At 42.4% G+C, this 17948-nt stretch overlaps 1 protein-coding gene across 2 annotated transcripts in view; it reads right to left on the bottom strand.

The window, feature by feature from the left end:
• CNTN1 (contactin 1) overlaps positions 1-17663 on the bottom strand; it is a 296184-nt gene extending 278521 nt beyond the window's left edge. Inside the window, exon 1 of one of the 2 annotated variants that reach the window (XM_073619929.1) lies at positions 17506-17663. The gene's annotated coding sequence lies outside the window, so the exon portion shown is untranslated. The remainder of the gene's footprint in view (positions 1-17505) is intronic. The other variant, XM_073619930.1, reaches the window with a different exon arrangement.
• Between the last annotated feature and the right edge of the window lie 285 nt (positions 17664-17948).

Raw genomic sequence — 17948 nt, 5'->3', positions numbered from 1 at the left:
AATGTGTTACTGATTTGAAAACAGACATCTCTGTGAGAACAGTCAGTATTTTTTCTGGATGTAGGACTCTCAGTACTATTACTGTGTTAGATTATAACTGGTATGTTCTAGGGAGTTTGGTAACTGCCTTGAAAATATGTGTCTTTTTTTCAAAAGATGACTATTATTTTTTTCATTTAAAAATACAAGGAATATCACATTTTCTGGATTTAAAAGAGATATGTGAAGTGCGTTCTAATAAAAATGTAAATGAAATAACATGGAATAGACAGTTATGGCGATGTTTCGCTCATGTGATCAAGTCTCAGAGAAATGCGTGCTGTTTATGGTGTAAGTACTGCCTTGGGCCTATGTAAATCATAATCTGCCGCTGTTTAAAACACATTTCACGTCTTTCACTTATGCTTTTATCTCTCATATTCATGAATGTGTGTTTGCTATATGTTTAAAGAATTTCTAGGCCCCTTTCACAAAGGCACCCTCCCTTCAATCCCAGCAATCTCAGCAGGGGATCCTTTACTGACCCCATGCTGAGTTTTATTAAAACAGAAATAAATGTCACATATATAACATTTAGGTCCATTCCATTTTTTTTCCATCCTGTGATATGTATATTTGCACATATCCGGTCAGGTCAGTTGAAGCAGACCTAGACACAAACTTCGACCTGGATGGACCAATAAACCCAAATGTGGGTTGATATAGGTGGAGGCACATCCACTTACATCTTGCTATCCACAGAGATACATTGCAGTCCATCTTTTAATGACAAAAACCCCATGGGAAAGGGACCCTACTCCTATTTTTATAGTATAGTACAGCCTTTTTCAACCAGGGTGCCATGGCCATTTTAGGTACCTTCTGGATTCTTCAGGGGTGCTTTAACAAAATTCCTAAAAATTGCCCCAAATTGTCAAAAAAAATTTGTGAGAAACTGTACAAGGTCGTAGATAGAGAAGATTTGCCCCATTCTCGGCAAGGCAATGCTTATCAAGAGGCAACATGAATTTCTTTTGTTGAATTACATCATCCTTTATTAACTGGGGTCACATCTGGGTTCTTCAGGGTGCCTAAAAAACTGTCTTAAACTGCCCAAAAAGTGTCAATAAGCCAGTGGGTAGATCAAGACTGCCTTTTTGTTGCACAAAGCCACAGTTTTTTGTTGAAACCATTACAACTTTGGGCACTGTGGGAGCCAGCTTCCGGCATCCTAACAAGTAACGACGTCATCACAGGTTGATAAGGTTGACATGAGGAAGTCCTAGTTTGCCTCTCTCCTGCATCTCTTTGTCATGTTAGCTGCATGAGGAAGAGAAAATGAGAGAGAACAGAAATGCTGGAATTCTAATCAGTTAGTACCAGTGTGCGAAGGTTTATTTGCTTTGTAGAAATAAATAACCTCTAATGTCCTTCGTGCGTGGATGCTGCTGCGATATGTAAAACTATTAGTTTAGTGTTTTATTTTTTAGAATAAAGGATGCAGAATTTTAAAGGGTGCCTTGACTGAAAAAAGGCTGAGGAAAAAAAAGGTTTATTATTAATTATGGAGTAGGGGTGGGATTAAATAGGTTTGTACTTCTTCCCACTCCTTTTTAGATATGTAAACTAATTTTTTTTTAATATTGTTTTTTTTGTCTTCTCTTGTAACTAGTTGTTTTGTTATTTTCTACTGTGACGGATCTCGGATACCCCTGCTGGGCACCTCCGCCAGACCTGTGTCTCCTGTCCTCCAAACCCACCCGCAACCTGCAGACTCGCCATAACCAGCCCTTAACCCCTCAATCACGAGACAAGCCACACAGGTGCTGAGGGTTAAAACATGCAGAGCATCAACACTTTATTAAGTACCAAACATACACTTTTAAACACAGTTAGGGACACTCCCCTTAGCCTTGTCATAGAGGGGGTAGGGGACAAGAAAGAACCAATGGAAACTCAACACTTGTATATTTAAACAACTACAGTTGAAACACATGAAGGGATTATGATAAGCAGTCTCCAGACCTTTGTCTACGTGCTATAACCCAACACAATTAAACACAGCAACAAGGAGAGGGGGATGGGAGAGAAGGGATGTAGCATAACTTTACATTGCATTATCTCAATGCCATTTTGTCCCCAAGTCTCGTAGCCCCACGCTTTGGGAATACGACCATCTTGTATATGACTTTATCAGCTAAAAGTACATGTGTTTGTGGAATAAAAGTATATATTTAGCCCAGCCGGGCCAATAGGTTTAGGTAGAAACGACTCCACGAGCCCAGCCACAGATACCGTGTTCACCCGGTTCCGATGAACTGGCGACCGTGGACACAAATGTCTGGAGGTGGCATCTTCTCCAGGTGGTGGGAGACAGCAAATAGCCCTCCAAATCTCACGTTCTCTGCTGGGCCATAGTCTGTAGGTAGGAGGCGAGCCCACAGCCCCTTCCAAAACACACAGTGATAGTGGGTTCTGTCACATCTACTATTGAATGATTACTTCTTTTATTTTTTATGTTTGTTTGTTTTTTTATTTATTTATTTTTTTTTTTTTTACATGTTCTAAATAAACTAAAACAAACTAACATGGGTACATGATATCCAATTAAATGTAAGTTGCTGCACATTTCAGTTTGTAAACGGAAACAGAAGTAAAAAATGTAGCTTTAGCATATTATTCCAAGCTAAAACCAGCAGAGAACGTCCACACAGTGCCAGTGCGTAGGCACCTTCTGTTCTTCTGGCCTCACAAAAATCAGCAGTTTTACATCATTATATTTTGCTCACTTCTAATTCAGCTCGCCGGAATAACTGATGGCATGATCAGGGAAGCCACAACTAGGAACAGGTGATGCCTGGGGCTAGTTTGCCACCATAAATATGTTGGTGGACTTGCAGCCACACCACAGAGTGCTACAGAAAGGATGATAAAGTTAGTTTAGGCAAAGGAGAGGTGGAGAATGCCTACAGTAAGGTCTACATTAGCCTTTCTCAACCATAGTGCCATCCAAGGCTGTCAGGGGTTCTGCGGCATCCTGGTACAGAAGGGCGTTCGGATCTGACCAATCCAGCCCCTTGGACAGCAAAGTTACAGTATGTACAAAGCAGAGGAAGGGGAGACATCTTCCAGAGTTCTGAGCTCTCCGCCTCCCTTTACAGGTCAGTACCCTCCAGTGCAGTACCCTTTATGTGTTTATGTGTGTAGGTATATGTATGAGTGTGTGTATGTTTATAAGCGTGTGTGTGTGTATGTTCTGTATGTTCTTAAGTAACTCCTAGGCCTTGTGCACACTGCACTTTTTGCAGTCACTTCTAGGGGCATCAGGCATTTTTTTTTTCCTGCCTCTAAACGCCCCTGCATGGTAGCCTGTGTCCATGCACACATAGGCTTTAAGCAGCTTTTAGTGGCAGGGAAAAAACCCCACTGCCAGTGTGTCCAGGAGCAGCAGAGCTTTGGCATGAAAAATGCTTGACACTGCTAAACGCATTTAAATGCACCTAAATGCTAGGCGCGTTTAGCATTTGAGCTTTCATTTTTTTCAATGGCCAGAATAAATTATTATTTTGGCCCATGAAATGAATTAACGCCCAAGCTCTTGATGCCTGTAAGTGCGCCTAAAAGTAGGTAAAACCTTTAGAAGCTTTTACAGGCATCAGGCTTTTCTTTCTGCCAAATGCTGCTGCCAGGAGGAAAGGCTTCTAGGAGAGTTTGCAGTGTGCATGGGCCTTAATCTTGACGGCTAATCCTGTGATATCAGAGCTGATTTTTTTAGGGCTTCACAATAGAGGCAAGGACTGCTGTTCCTCGGAAAAGTGATTTATGCGCAAATTGCTTTTCAGAGGCATTGTACAGGCAGCGAGGGGGTGATTTGTTGCCCCTAAATGCCACAGCTGCATGCAATGCATGTGATTGAGGGGCAGTTGCAGGGTGGCTCCATTCACCTATATACTTATACTTATATATACTTACGATATACTTCCTGTGGGGGCCACTACATGTGTATAACCTCTGCAGCTAAAGGGGGAGCAGTTGGGTGTGGGTAAAAACATGGCTCAACTGTATGGCTTTATTGTCCCCCCAATCTGATGTGTGATCAAGCCGTTGGTTCACATCTGTACAGCTGCATGCTGTATTTAGGGCAGACCATTCATTTCAATGGGCTGCCCTACCTGCAGAAATGCAGGTCCTTTTTTACAGCATGCTGGCAGGAAACAGGCTTTTGTTCTCAGGCTGAGTGTGCATTCTGAAGAGAACAAATTGGAAGACTTGCACACATTTTGTTTTGATGTACCTGCAGGGCCGGCACTACCATAAGGCAGCTTATGCAGGCACCTTAGGGTGCCATGATGGTGGGGGTGGTAAAATTGGCTGGGGATTCAGATTTTTATGGTGCTGCAGACGTGTTTTTTTATATGCTCAGTGTGTGTACTTTAGTAAAGCCAACTGTCAGCCTTCATGTGGAAGTGATACAAGTAGCTATGAAGCAGCCTATCACTTCCACAATCGATGTAAAGGGGCCGCCGCGGCCGCCCCCCGTGCGTGACCCCCACCGCCATGTTCACTGGGCTCCTGCGGGCCCAGTGCTGTCATGGCCAGTTGTCGCTGGGAAGGGCGACAGGAGCTCAGAGGACCTCTGTCCACTCAGCCTCCCTCCTGTACACAGACCAGGAAGTGGCATGTATGACGTCACTTCCTGGACCAGAGCTGTCATTCTCCGTAATCAGTACTGAGGGAAGCAGCTGATGGAACACAGTCTGTGCTACATCAGCTGCAGTGGATCAGAAAGGCGACATCCAGGCTCTAATAGACCTGGGTGTCTCCATAAAGAGACTTTGTTACTTATATGCTATCACATAGGGGGCTATTTGTCTCCTATGTAATAGCAATAAAAGTTATGCATGAATAAATAAAAATTAAACCTCAAATGTTTTAAGTATATAAGGAGACATATAAAAAAATGCAAAAAATAAAAAAATGTTTAGAGCCCCCCCACACACACACACTCACACCTACAACAAAAATGTGTGCATTGGGGCATCTACATATGAAAATGGCGATTGTCCTACACATGTTATGTTAGGAGCAGAGGAGCAGCAATTCCAGGTCCTCATCCCACATCCAATCTAGGCTCTGCCTTTAGGAGAGACATGGACTCCACGCTATCCCTCTAGGACTAGCCGGCTTGTATATGCTGATTACACCTGGTGCCCGGTTCAGCACTGTAACATGTGAGTGTAATCGCCATTTGTTGTTGTCATACATTTTTATCCATTAAAATGACTACACTATGAGACCTTTCTCTATGTCACTTGTGGAGTCATTTTTCCTATACTAGTTTCTTCTCGAGGGGCCAGTGGAGCAGAACTGTGCTGTTAGTGGAATCTATTGCTATTCCAGAAGCGCTGTTTGACCTTCCTGTAAAAAGGGGTCAACATTTTCTGGTGAGTGGCCATCAAACTTTTGAGCACTAGTGGTGAAGAACTAGAAAACTAATTTGAGCATTACTACTTAGTGTTGGGATTTATCATTATGGACTTTTAGCTTGCTGTTTATTTTGTATTTGTATTCATTTGATTCACTGGACATTACTAGCATCTCATGTTTTTTTGCATGTTATATATGAGCATGCACATCAGAGAACAATCATTTTAGCCCCAGTGCTCCTGCGTAACTATAAACTGATGACCTGTAGGGGCTTTTAATTGTGGGGGCACGCAATTTTAAGGTTTAACATGGGTACCTAGTTACTCACCACAACCTCGTCTTTTATATTTTACCCCCAAAAAATTGGTAATAAAGTGCATTTAATTGTCCAGAAATTAACTTTAATGTATTTTTTACTGAAATGTTGAAAAAAGAAGAATGAGAAACGGCACCACATAAATAAAAAAAAAATATATATATATATATATATATATATATATATATATATATATATATATATATATATATATATATATATATATACATATATAGTGATGCTGCACCAAAAATTAGTAAACTAATAAAGCAAAAAAATAGTGAAAAATTGGGCGCAAAACCATATAAGCATGTAAATATCAACCAGACCCACATAGGTGTGACATAATAATCAACACATATATCATATATTATATAAACCAGTCCAATATGTAAGAATGTGAAATAAATATATTTATATCTGTGAGACAAATATAGATGGGTGTATTTCTTCTGTGTGGGTAAAATCTCCAACACCGTGCCTTCAAAAAGTGCAGTATGCTAATTTCTTATGATTAAAAGCTTCACCCGAAGTGACAAATAAATCTGCTCACCAGAAGTATCTGGCCACAGAGTGACCACCAGGCATAAAGTTGGAAAAACTTCCTCAGCAAACCAGGATCCTCCAAGCCAATAAGAACTTTAATCGAGCATCTCCAATAACGATCAAACATCATACATTCATAGATGGTGAACGGTGATCCTCTGATAATAACGCTCAATGCAAGTCCCAAATGCTCCTTATCCTTATCTTGATCTGTAAAGATTGGCTCTCCCAGAAATGAGCCAAAAACGGAAATAGTGTAATACTGTCTTTATTGTCAGAGCACTTACATGCCTTAAAACGTACAGCAGATGACAGGTCAGCTGTGGGATGAGGCAGGGGCCGATCCGTCACTAGAATGTGAAACCAGGAAGCACGGCATGCATCTCAGCTGGGGGTGGAGGGGATAGCTCCTGTGTCTAGCATCTAAAGCCTAATTTTCTATGCATTTCGTGTCCAAGCACACGTCTTCAGGAAAAAAAAAAAAAAAATGACGGATCGGCCCCTGCCTCATCCAACAGCTGACCTGTCATCTGCTGAACGTTTTAAGGCATGTAAGTGCTCTGACAATAAAGACAGTATTACACTATTACCGGTTTGGCTCATTTCTGGGAGAGCCTATCTTTACAGACTAAGATAAGGATAAGGAGCGTTTGGGACTTGCATTGCGTGTTATTATCAGAGGATCACCGTTCACCATCTATGAATGTATGATGTTTGATCGTTATTGGAGATGCTCGATTAAAGTTCTTATTGGCTTGGAGGATCCTGGTTTGCTGAGGAAGTTTTTCCAACTTTATGCCTGGTGGTCACTCTGTGGCTAGATACTTCTGGTGAGCAGATTTATTTGTCACTTCGGGTGAAGCTTTTAATCACAAGAAATTAGCATACTGCACTTTTTGAAGGCACGGTGTTGGAGATTTCACCCACACAGAAGAAATACACCCATCTATATTTGTCTCACAGATATAAATATATTTATTTCACATTCTTTCACATTGGACTGGTTTATATAATATATGATATATATGTTGATTATTATGTCACACCTATGTGGGTCTGGTTGATATTCACATGCTTATATGGTTTTGCGCCCAATTTTTCACTATTTTTTTACTGAAATGTTGCCTTTCATAAACAGTTTCTAATGTCGTATTACAAAAGAAATTAGAATTACCAACAATTTATTCTCTAGGATGTCTGCTTTCAAAAAAAGAAAAATTATATTTTGGGGGTTTTAAGTAATCTTCATAGTTACATAGTTACATAGTAGGTGAGGTTGAAAAAAGACACAAGTCCATCAAGTCCAACCTATGTGTGTGATTATGTGTCAGTATTACATTGTATATCCCTGTATGTTGTGGTCGTTCAGGTGCTTATCTAATAGTTTCTTGAAACTATTGATGCTCCCCGCTGAGTCCACCGCATGTGGTGGCCAGAACTGGACAGCGTACTCCAGGTGTAGCCGGACCAGAGTCTTGTAGAGCGGGAGAATTATTGTTTTATCTCTGGAGTTTATTCCCTTTTTAATGCATGCCAACATGCTTTGTTAGCAGCAGCTTGGCATTGCATGCCATTGCTGAGCCTATCATCTACCAGGACCTCCAGGTCCTTTCCATCCTAGATTCCCCCAGAGGTTCTGCCCCCAGTGTATCTTCAGGTCTAAAAAGATTTTTAAAACATGTAATCAAAAACTGTAAAAATTAAAAAAATTTCTCCAGGACTGCTGTTGTGGAGGGGGTGGTGGGAGGATGGTGGGGGAAGGTGATGGCAGGAGGACATTGGGGGAGCATGGCAAAATGCACCTTCGCCTAAGTACACAAAAATCCTTGCAACAGCCCCGTGTACCTGGAAAATTTTTAGTTCAGTTGGGCTTACCATGACCACCTATTAAGTTTTTATCGACCACATAGCAGCCAATTTTGTTCTAGTCTATTGCAGAAAACATCTCCTTATATTGTTTTCTTCATTGTTCAGAAATCATCTACACTATAACTATATTTTGCATACATGCATGACAACTCTTGCAAAAGAAATCTGTTTTGAAATACTTTTATGTGGTCTGTAGTCAAAGTATGTGGTAAATCTGAACTGTCCAGCAATCTATGATGCCTCTAGGGGTTCTCATATGGTACATACTAGGGGTGCAATGGATCGTCATCGATCTGTGATCCGATCCGCGGAGGTTGATCCGTACGGACACCCGCAATCCGCGGAGCGCTCTGTGGCCTCGGCCATAGGAAAGGCCGTGGCTTCGGCCTAGCTCCAGAGGGGCAGCCATCTTGGTACACCCGGCGGCCGTTTAGCACGTGATCGCTCCATCAAATGACGGAGCGATCACTTGTAACAAACCGGCGTCATATGACGCCGGTTCCTCTCTCCCCTCTGTGTACTGATCTGTACAGTGGAGGGGAGAGATCGGATGGCAGCAGTGCCAATACTCTGCAATGCCCTGCCAATACTCTGCAATGCCCTGCCAATACTCTGCAATGCTCTGCTGCAATACCCTGCCAATACTCTGCAATGCCCTGCCAATACTCTGCAATGCTCTGCTGCAATACCCTGCCAATACTCTGCAATGCCCTGCCAATACTCTGCAATGCCCTGCCAATACTCTGCAATGCCCTGACAATACTCTTCCATACCCAGCCAATACTCTGCAATACTCTGCCATACCCTGCCAACAGTCTGCCAATACCCTGCCAATACTCTGCCAATACTCTGCCAATATACCCGCCAATACCCTGCCAATACTCTGCCACACCCTACCAATAGGGAGATTGTGGATATTTCAGTGGGGGAGATTTTTTTTTTGTTGATCCGAAAATGATCCGAACCGTGACTCCTGATCCGAGGAACGATCCGAACCGTGAGTTTTTTGATCCGTTGCACCCCTAGTACATACTGTATTTCAGTGAGTAATATTTATTTTAAAAAATGTACAACTGCTCTGCATACCTATCTCATATAACTAAACAAACCAAACAAAATGCTGATATACATTCCCATAACCCTTGCACATGCTTAGGCCCACATTAGCTCTATGGTGATGTGCTTTGATAACTTCATCCCCTTGGCCAACACACAAACTACTAAGTCATGCAGCACAGTTTTCTACAGGAGTCAAAATAGGAGGGAACAAATAGGACTCTGCAAACTCATAAGCAGGGTAGTAGCACTGGATTACAAAATACTTTGTTATTCTAGTACTGTTGGCACATACTAGCTGCCTACAAGCCCCTACATGTCAGTTCCATTTTCAGTTAAAGCAACTTGGACTCACGGAACACCAAAGTGCTCTGATATCATTTCTGGATCAGATGTTTTGAATGTCTGGTCCCAACACCCCCCCCCCCCCCCCAACCACCTCCTTAGTCTTTATTGGCTTATGAGACTTCAATCACGAAAATAATCCAATAGTGAGGATTAAACCCAAAAAGAATTGTGCACTTTCTGGAAAAGGTTGATGCTCCATTTATAAGTTCCGGACACAAAGAAAAATTAGAAATACCGGTAACTACTTTGAAAGTGTGCAAAACCAATATATCAATAAATCACTAATAACTTATACAGTATATATAGACATAACACATAATAATAGACTTCATACACAATATACATCAAAACACACGGTGAAGATTTCATCACAGAACATATAAATAAAACTTGTGAATGATAAAAGAGTCATCAGAAACCATCCAATCAAGGGCCACCAAACGATCTCAGATGATACACAGAGATGAAACAAATCATTCTACATGGGTTTTACTTGTTTATCTGCAGTCTACTCTTTCCTACAGCTCTTCAAAAAGGCAGAAAAGTTTTAAAATCTTTCTTCATCTGTTAGGTGCACAGAGGAGGGGGCAGAGAGGCTGCAATAACAGTGTGTGAGAGCTGATTGGAGGAAAGGTACACACTCCCCTCCACACAGAATAGACAAGCTTTATGATGAGCTCCCTTCCCGACACAAATTTATCTCATGTGTCAGGAAAACTTCTCAGAAGTGACTCTTGTTGATAACAGTGGAACGAAGCACCAGAAAGAAAAGACACTAAAGCCTCGTACACACGATCTGATTTTCCAATGGGAATTGTGTGATGACAGGCTGTTGGCAGAAAATCCAACCGTTTGTACGCTCCATCAAACAATTGTTGGGCAACTTTCTGTGGACAAATGTTGGATGGCAGGTTTATAAATTTTCTGCAGACAAATGTCTGTTGTTAGAATTTCAGAGCGTGTGGACACAAGTCCGTCGGACAAAAGTCCAAAGTACAAACACGCATGCTCGGAAGCAAGGATGAGACAGAAGGGGTCGGTCTTGTAAACTAGCATTCGTAATGGAGAATTAACATTCGTGACGCGACAAATGAATTCTAGAAATGCAGCGCACAATTCTCTTCTTCTTCAATGGGATAATAATGAAGCTGCTTTGCTGGTGATACTGATGGAGTTCTGCCAAACGTATTTTAAAAGGCTTTTTTTTTCTAGTGATATCAAGAATAATATTATTATGCTTGTTTTTTGTTTTTTTGGCAAGTTACTACAACACCATTATCCCGTAGTTTTTAAGATCAAAGATACAACTATGTTGGTATTCCTTGTTAATTTTTCATTGTATTTTTTTAAATGTAACTGCCTACTCCCAAACTGTCATTTGAAGTAAAACACATAGCCAAGTATTATTCTACACAATTTTTTTATTGTGCATAACATTTTTTTTTTAAATGGACATGCTATCTGCCAATAGAACTTAACCAAAAAGTGTATTCTATGCATTCAAAAATATATCACATAAAATCATTATTCAACCAAAAAATAAAATAAAAGCCTCATGCATGTGTCCTGCTTCTTAATATAGGGGGTCAACAATGGCAAGAGTTGGTGAAAGCAGGTGTCTGTCATCCAGAGATAATTCCGAAAATCATCCAGATTATTCTCCTGGAGCTCCCGCAGCAAAGGCATATGACAGAATTGGTCATGATTAATAAAGCAACCAATTTTTGGTCCAAGAAATCTTCCTCCTCCTGTTCCTGGACTGGGTGAAAGCAATAACTCCAAAGCCAATAACTGCACATTATCTCCTCAGATTCCGCAACATGGCTGGTTGACGAACGGCCGTTCAGAAACGAACTGAAAAGCTCGAGCTGAAAAGCGCGAACTGAAAAGCGCGAAATTAAAAGTGGGAATCAACACTCACCAAACTTCTACTAACACGAAATTTGCAGAAGGTGCCCAAAGGGTGGCGCATGACAATTGAACTTCCTCTTTGTAGTCTCATAGTACGTCTAATACGTCACTACGTTCCTTGCCGTTTGTATGCAATACAAGTTCCTGGCCAATGCCCTTCCGACAAAAGTCTGACGTTTTGTCTGCGGAAAATCCGATCGTGTGTACGAGGCTTTAGAGCCCATACACACTATACAACTTTTGTTGTCTGGTTTCCTTTAGATTTACCAAAACCATGTAGTGCAAGGGCCTGCCTGATTGCATACAAATTGAAACTCCTAAGGTTTGACCTCATATTATATGGTTTTGGTAAATCTAAAGGAAAAAATATACAGAAAATTGTATGTTTTTTTTTTTTTTTTTTTTATCATACTGTAGATTATAAGATTTCCTATCATTTGAGCCCAGTCTTGCCACACAGAGTTAATCCATCTCTGAGCAATCCTCTTTTATTGTTCAGTGAGAAAAATCTTGACAAACTGAAAAAAACCTTGTCAAATACTCCCCCTTGCTGTGAGTGACAGCCTCAGACACAGGCATTATTTTTTTATTCCCTCCCACTCCTTTCTTCAGCAGCTCTGCAAGGATTGGCTGTTCCACACCTCAGCATGATTTGGCATGCTGACGTCATGTGGTTACTTTCCTGTCTTTTCACTGGATGTTAGAGATCATAGCAGAAGTTCAGTGTTAGAAATAGACAGGAGAAAATGCATATTGACAAGGGGAGTGTAGAGGTGGGCGGGGAGTCTACTGACATCACGACTCCACCCAACGAGCTCCACCCACAGAATCTGCAGTTTTTTGGGTCTAATAACAGACAGAGGGGAGACATTTGACAGGTAAAGATACATGCAGGAGGCGTGTATATCCTTGTAGATAACCCCTATGGCAGTAGTTTAGAAAGGGTGACATTGGGTTTACATCCACTTTAAGGCTGGGTTCACACTGGTGCGATGTTAGACATTGCATTTGATTCACACCACACTGCTGTGCAGATCACATGTGATGCCTGTGTGATGTGAATTCAGCCATACAAATTGGTGCAGGACCCTTTTTTGGTCCGCACTGGAATAGGATCGCATGGGTGTTCACACCTATGCGATCCGATTCTTCCTGCACCATTTGGCAGTTCGTACTGTGATCTGCAAACTGATTTAGGGGTGTCATTAACTTTGCACTGACACCTGCAGTGGTTCGCAGATGTCAGTGTGAACCACCAGCAGGTGACATGGGATGCGGGAACCCACACTGGAATCGCGCTGATTCCTGCATTGCATATATGTGAACTGGGACTTAGAGCTTTAGAGAGAGATAAGTAAACACTACAGATATATGTGCTTTGCTCAGATTCCATGATTGTGGTTTACAACCACTTTAAACTGAAAACATACCCAACACTAGAGGTACTTGCTATGTACTGAAAGAACTGGTTAAGGTAGCTATTTTGGACTTCAGGTTTACTTTAAATCATCTCAATAAAAGCTGTGCCATGTGAGTACTTTTTCACAGATTTTATAACTCAGAGAAACGTTTGAAATAACTTTCTGGTATCAAGTAACTCCTACTAATAATTACTATATCTACAGCTCACAGTACATTAGCATGGTGGTCATTTTGAAGTTTGCTCATTACATTTGTGGTCACAGGGAAGTATCCCCCCTTATAGATAGCTAAAAACAATCACTATCATTAGTGGGAAGTTATCTGAGAAGCTGAAATTGCTCATTGCTAAAGGAACTTCTAGCAACATCTGGAGGAAGTCTGGGGCTCCATGGAACCCTATTTGAAGAAGGTTGCTCTAGAGGCATCATAGCTTGGCCCAGATCCTCAATTTTATTTATATGGTTGACCTATTTATGACAAAAAACATAAAAAGTAAGTATGTATAAGTAGTAAAATTCTAAATAGGGTCATTATAACCATTCAATACATACACTTATTGCCTAACGCATTAGTATAACAATCATTAAAAAATTAGCACACATGAGCATATAGTGCTGTGTTGAGCTTTGAAGAGTTGTTAAAGTAGAACTAAAGCCTCATCATTTTTCTATATGTTAATATAGCACAGGTAAACCAACAATGCTTTGCCAAAAAAGTGCAGAACGATTCACATTAGTACCTGTTTATTATAGCCACATCCTTGGTCTTCCTCCTTGCCATTTACATGAACTGGGTGAGGAGCATTCATTCTGAACCTCATCTCAAGTCACATGATCATAGTATTCGGGACTACATGTCCCACCAGTATTTTCATTAGTATGCATATCCGCCCCTTCATTGATGACATTTGGCCAATGTGAGGATGCTGCCTGCTCTGAGAAGGAGTAGGGTGTATCTTCTGTTTGTCTTATGTCTTATGTTTGTCTGTTTGTCATATTGGGAGACACGTGTCAGAGTAGGCAGCATCCTCACATCAGCATGTACTCTTATTCCTGGGAGTGCATAGAAGGGGGGCGCCATAGAACCCTGTATGGGAAACCAGAAAGGTTAGCAGTGATGAGGGGGCTGAATAAAAATGGAGGATAGGCAGGGTATGAAACACAGTATGATGAAGAGGCATACTAACTAATTGTTTACATGAGCAGCTGAAACTGCAAATAAAAAAAATTAAAAAAGGGGTTTAATATCACTTTACATTTTAAAATGCTTTGCGCAATTCTGAGGACTTTTGGACAAAACTAAAATCCGCATAGTTCACAAAGTCACACAATTCAATTCAAGTATGTGTCTAAGTTTTCAGGAATTTTGGAAAAAACAAGAAGTCATACAATTAACATATTATATTCCTTTCCAAATAAAGGAAATGGAAAACAGCAGACATAAGACTTGTTTGTGAAATTTTAGGGCATTTTGCAATCATGTGTTTTTATTTATAATGAGATTAGAAAGCACTAGTAAAAGACAAGAAAGTTGTGCAATGCATTTTTTAATGGTGCCGATATCCTTAACCACTTTACCAGGCCATTTTCTGTGATACGGTACTGCGTTGCTTTAACTGACAATTGCGCGGCCGTGCAACGCTGTACTCCCAGTTGTCAGAATACACTGATCGATTTTCCAAGAAGCCCATTCAACAGAAGTTGATTGTTAGAATGACTTTTGTTGAGCGAGAGCAGCCACACATGGATTGAAATTCAGCCAGTTGAGCATGGATCAAATCTTAGTCGGTCCCTACTGAACCAGCTGGTTTTCAATCCATCTATGGGCAGCTTAAAGGGGTTGTAAACCCTCATGATTTTTCACCTTAATGCAACCTATGCATTTAGGTGAAGAAACTTCCGACACTGACCGTCCTCCCCCCGCTGCCATTGGCTCCCGCTGCTGTCAATCAAATCCAATGATGCGGGCGCCGGGTACGGGGCCGAGTCCGACATTCTGCGTCTATGGACGCAAAAGCTGCACTCGGGAGCACCCCCCCGCATGGTAACCCCCAGAGAGTGTGCTTCTCCTAGGGGGTTTCTCGATGCGGGGAAGACCTACTAGCGCCACCAGGGGACCCCAGAAGAGGAGGATCAGGGGCCACTCTGTGCAAAACGAATAGAGGAGGTAAATATGACATGTTTGTTATTAAACAAAAAACAAGGGTTTTACAACCCCTTTGGGTCAACCACACACACCTATGGTGCACACCCCAATACAATAGATCACGCACACCTATGGTTCATACCCTAATACAATAGACTCCACACACCTATGGTGCACATTCTAGTACAATAGACTCCGCACACCTATGGTGCACATCCTAATGCAATAGACTCCACACACCTATGGTGCACACCCTGATACAATAGACTGCACACACCTATGGTGCACACCATAATACAATAGACTGTGCACACCCTAATGCAATAGACTCCGCACACCTATGGTGCACACCCTAATGCAATAGACTGCACAAACCTATGGTGCACACCCTAATGCAATAGACTGCGCACAACTATGGCGCACACCCTAATGCAATAGACTGCGCACACCTATGGTGCACACCCTAATGCAATAGACTGCGCACACCTATGGTGCACACCCTAATGCAATAGACTGCGCACACCTATGGCGCACACCCTAATGCAATAGACTGCGCACACCTATGGTGCACACCCTAATGCAATAGACTCCACACACCTATGGTGCACACCACAATACAATAGACCCCGCACACCTATGGTGCACACCCTAATGCAATAGACTGCGCACACCTATGGTGCACACCCTAATGCAATGGACTCCACACACCTATGGTGCACACCACAATACAATAGACCCCGCACACCTATGGTGCACACCCTAATACAATAGACCCCGCACACCTATGGTGCACACCCTAATGCAATAGACTGCGCACACCTATGGTGCACACCCTAATGCAATAGACTCCACACACCTATGGTGCACACCACAATACAATAGACCCCGCACACCTATGGTGCACACCCTAATGCAATAGACTGCGCACACCTATGGTGCACACCGTAATGCAATAGACTCCACACACCTATGGTGCACACCACAATACAATAGACCCCGCACACCTATGGTGCACACCCTAATGCAATAGACTCCGCACAACTATGGTGCACACCCTAATGCAATAGACTGCGCACACCTATGGTGCACACCCCAATATAATAGACTGCGCACACCTACAGTATGCTTATATAGTAGCCTGAATTTAATTATTTCATACATACTGTGAAAACAAGCGTCAATCTAAAAAAAATGTGCAGAGTGCCCTGGGTGTTAGCGGTGCTATAGATCTATTACCACTCATGGCAATATGTGGCTAATGTTTTAGTATTACCAGCTGTCCCCCCATAGAATCTTTTATCTCATCAGCAGATGTTACTGCAAGCGCTGGGAATTACAGATCACGACAGGGCAGACATCCACATACATTGCTTACTATCATATTACATATACAGAAGGCAGAGAATGCTTCTAAATGGCCCCAATAATGGAGCAGATGCAGGGGAAGACACAGACCCCCAATAGAAAAGTCTCACACAGCATAATGTGCCAGTGTTGGCTCCCAGTATATACAGCACAATCTGCACCATTGACTATACAGTATACAGATAATTACACAGGGCTGTGAAATCTGCATAAAAAGGATGACAATAGAAGATCTATACATCTGGAGCTCATCCATGGAACCATCCCAGCAAATATTATGGGTAGAGAAACGTCTCTTCCTAAATATTTATTTGTTATTAATACAGAATGGAAATGATGTGAAGGATTTTAGGACCCCTGTGGTCAGATGAGTCCCTGGGCAGAGAATTAATCTTCTTAGGGGAAGAGGCAGCAATGATTAGTTTGGTGTTGGCTGATCCCCCAGCATTCAGATCCCCATTAATCATAGTGACTCCTGTACTGGAAGGACTAGGTGGTCCCAGGAATAAATCACAAGCATTGCTTTTTAAACTGGTTGTATGGAGGACTGATCTGCATAGGTGTGCAATGGGGGGAGTAGGGGCAACACATGATATTTGACGTTCACATAGATGTAAAAAAAAAAGGATCCCAGTTCTGATCCCCATTTTTTTTTTTTTTTTACCATCATTTCTAATGTCAAATTTGACAGCTGTCAAGTGATGCATAGAGGCAGGTGAGGTTTATAAAATGATCATCCAGCAGCCCTAGAAATGATCATTATTAGGGAGGTGATCTCTATACCAAACCTTCTTTTTTTTCTATAGCATAGGAAGGAGAGGAGCTGACATGGGAGCCATGGTCACATTAAAATGCTGGTCACAGCCACCAGCTCAGTCCTGTGTGATGGATCTAGAGCCCCCCCACTCCTCTATACAGCCCCCCACTCCTCTATACAGGGCACACCAGGGCTCATCTGCTCCATCACACACCCGATCCTACATCTTCTACCATAATGATGCCCAATCTGCCCTTGGAGAGATGAAGGGTGCCCCCCACCCACCCCCGATCCCCATCACCCCTATCATCACTATGAAGATGCTTTGCATTAAAAAAAAAAAAAAAAAAAAAAAATCTCCTACCTTCGTGATGCAGCAGTGGACTGTCACTTGAGCTCGGAATACCTGGGAACCCCCTCCCCCTGCTCCGCTCCGCTTTGCCTGCAGTCCCAGCCCGGCCAGTCCTCTCTGCAGCTCGCCCTCCCTCCCCGGCCTCTGATTGGAGCAGCTGAGGCTGAGCACACGGCTGACAGCTCACAGCGCCGCCGCTCATTGGCTCAGGGTGATGTCATTCCAAATCCGGCTACCGCTGAAGGATGCTCCTGTGCACTGCTAGCTGCAGTGAGTCCGCAGTCTGGGCGCTCGTAGAGGACTTCATGGGGGGCCCCACAGCGGTCACTGGGCCAGACAGGGGGAGGGGGGAACAAGACACGACAGAGGGGATTATACTGGCACCAGGATGGAATAGTGGAGTGCACAGGAGGAATAGGGGGACCAGGGCACAAGGAGATGTGGGGGCTGGTGTA

Source organism: Aquarana catesbeiana, linkage group LG03, assembly GCF_042186555.1.
Source record: "Aquarana catesbeiana isolate 2022-GZ linkage group LG03, ASM4218655v1, whole genome shotgun sequence".
Taxonomy (NCBI): Eukaryota; Metazoa; Chordata; class Amphibia; order Anura; family Ranidae; genus Aquarana; species Aquarana catesbeiana.
This window is presented reverse-complemented; position numbering and strand designations above follow the sequence as displayed.